Raw genomic sequence first — 2946 nt, 5'->3', positions numbered from 1 at the left:
TCCACACCCGAAAAACAAATAATCCAGTGAAGAAATGGACAAAAGACATGAATAGACAATTTCCAAAGAAGACATCCAGGTGGGTAACAGACACATGAAAAGATGCTCAACTTCACTCATCATCAGGGAAATACAAATCAAAACCACAATGAGATACCACCTCACACCTGTCAGAATGGCTAACATTAACAACTCAGGCAACAACAGATGTTGGCAAGGATGCAGAGAAAGAAGATCCCACTTTTGCTGGTAGGAATGCAAACTGGTGCAGCCGCTCTGGAAAACAGTATGGAGGTTCCTCAAAAAATTAAAAATAGGACTACCCTCTGACCCAGAAATTGCACTACTAGGTATTTATCCAAGGGATACAGGGATGCTGTTTTAAAGGGACACATGCACCCCAATACTTATAGCAGCACTATCAACAATAGCCAAAGTATGGAAAGAGCCCAAATGTCCATCAATGGATGAATGGATAAAGAAGATGTGGTATATATACACAATGGAGTATTATTCAGCAATCAAAAAGAATGAAATCTTGCCATTTGCAACTACATGGATGGAACTAGAGGGTATTATGCTAAGTGAAATTAGTCAGAGAAAGACAAATATCATATGACTTCACTCATATGAAGAATTTAAGATGCAAAACAGATGAACACAAGGGAAGGGAAGCAAAAATAATATAAAAACAGGGAGGGGGACAAAACATAAGAGACTCTTAAATATGGAGAACAAACAGAAGGTTACTGGAGGGGTTGTGGGAGGGGGGATGGGCTAAATGGGTAAGAGGCATTAAGGAATTTACTCCTGAAATCATTGTTGTACTATATGATAACTAACTTGAATGTAAATTAAAAAAATAAATTAAATAAATTTTTAAAAAAGAGAAAGAAATATACTGTGCTAGAAAACCGACCATTAGGATTAAATTCTGGTTAAGAGTTAGGTTGAACCAAAAAAACAAAAAACAAAAACCAAAAAACAAACAAAAGAAACCCACAAAGAAAACCCCGAAACAATGTCCATATAATTCATCCTAGTATTAACCCCCGTAAAACTGAATGTACAGTTCTCATTTCCTTCCTGGGTGTGTTAACATTATGGCTGTAGTTCCATTTGATTGAACATTTACTTACACATGGCAAACCATAACAAATTTTATTTAACAACAGAATATTATAATTTAAATATTACTTTAGAAGACGTCTATTTAAAAAGTCTTTTCTTTTGGGGCACCTGGGTGGCTCAATTGGTTGAGTGTCTAACTCTTGATTTCAGCTCAGGTCATGATCTCTCAGTTCCTGGGTTTGAGCCCCATGTGGGGCTTCCCAGCTGACAGTGTGGAGCCTGCTTGGGATTCTCTCCCCCTCTCTCTACCCCTCCCCTATTAGCTCTCATGTACACACTCTTTCTCAAAATATATAAACTTAAACCAAAGTCTTTACTCTTATACATGTGTATCTATTTAGAAATCCTTTCTCAGTATACCCTGCTCCTCCAAACGTTTTTGAAGCCATACTAAACCTTGATGAAATTTAAGTTATTTTAAATAGTAACAGTCATTTTTTTTCTTTTTTTTTAATTTTTTTTAACGTTTATTTATTTTTGAGACAGAGAGAGGCAGAGCATGAACGGGGGAGGGTCAGAGAGAGAGGGAGACACAGAATCGGAAGCAGGCTCCAGGCTCTGGGCCATCATCAGCCCAGAGCCCGACGCGGGGCTCGAACTCATGGACCGTGAGATCGTGACCTGAGCTGAAGTCGGATGCTTAACTGACTGAGCCACCCAGGCTCCCCAACAGTCATTTTTTTCAATATATGAAGTTTATTGTCAAATTGGTCTCCATACAACACCCAGTGCTCATCCCAAAAGGTGCCCTCCTCAATACCCATCACCCACCCTCCCCTCCCTCCCACCCCCCATCAACCCTCAGTTAGTAACAGTCATTTTAAATAAGCTTCCTTCCTGATTCTTCTTTTCTCTCAAGGTTTATTATTATTTTTTTAAAGGAGGTGTTTGCTCTATTCTGTTTTCTCTGGTTGGTTTTTGTGACATACTATGCTTCTCAAGAGGATTGAGTGTCTTCATCCTACCCACTCCCTCTCCCCTGCCTCACACAGCATTATTACTCTATTTACCTTCTGTCTCCTTTTCCTACCTGATCATGAAGGTAATATTTACTCACCTCTTCATTGCTGTGTGAGATGGCAACAACCCAAGAGCACTAAACGAGTGTAACTTTGGGGCTCATTTTCTCAGCAACTGCATCACAGAAGGATTTGTCAGAGTCAGAACATATGTCCATGGTTCTGATAATTAGTCATCAGACTCAGAATGTGTTTTGACTTCTTATCTAAGTTGTTGCAGTTTATCCCAGAATACTTTTGGTAAAATCTATCGAGCTTTCCGTTTGGCCATTTATTCCCATGATGCTTATGTTGGAACTCCTATTTACCTCCTTTTGCTTCTAACAGGCTTAGCTAATTTATCAGATTCCTCAGAATTTCTGTTGTACTTCTTTCCAGTGCCTCAAATTCATCAAGTTCTTCATAAATCTGTGTGTTTGGTTTTTGATGTGAAGAATAGATTGATTTGGAGCAAGTAGCTATTGAGTGTTTAGTATTATTGAGAGATGCTGACTCCCCTATGCTGTCACTCAGATAGTGGACATAACCAGAGAACAGAGTAGCCTCCTCATCTAGTACCCAATCCAGCTGAAAAAAAAGACTGATGTGGTCTCTGGGTTAGCAGAATGACAAGAGTCCAGAATGTTCCCTTCAGTCAGCAAATGAAGTTGGCTGCATTATTGGGTCCAATTGGATATCTCCCATTGGGCCAACAGTGCTGGACAGGGTAGTAATTTTAGAGCATGATCCTCGTCTCAGGAAATTGACTTCAACTGTTGAAGCAAAACAACATATATAGGAAGTTTAGAGAAAAATT

Source organism: Acinonyx jubatus, chromosome D2, assembly GCF_027475565.1.
Source record: "Acinonyx jubatus isolate Ajub_Pintada_27869175 chromosome D2, VMU_Ajub_asm_v1.0, whole genome shotgun sequence".
Classification (NCBI taxonomy): Eukaryota; Metazoa; Chordata; class Mammalia; order Carnivora; family Felidae; genus Acinonyx; species Acinonyx jubatus.
The sequence above is the reverse complement of the archived record's forward strand: the minus strand, read 5'-3'. Positions refer to the sequence as shown.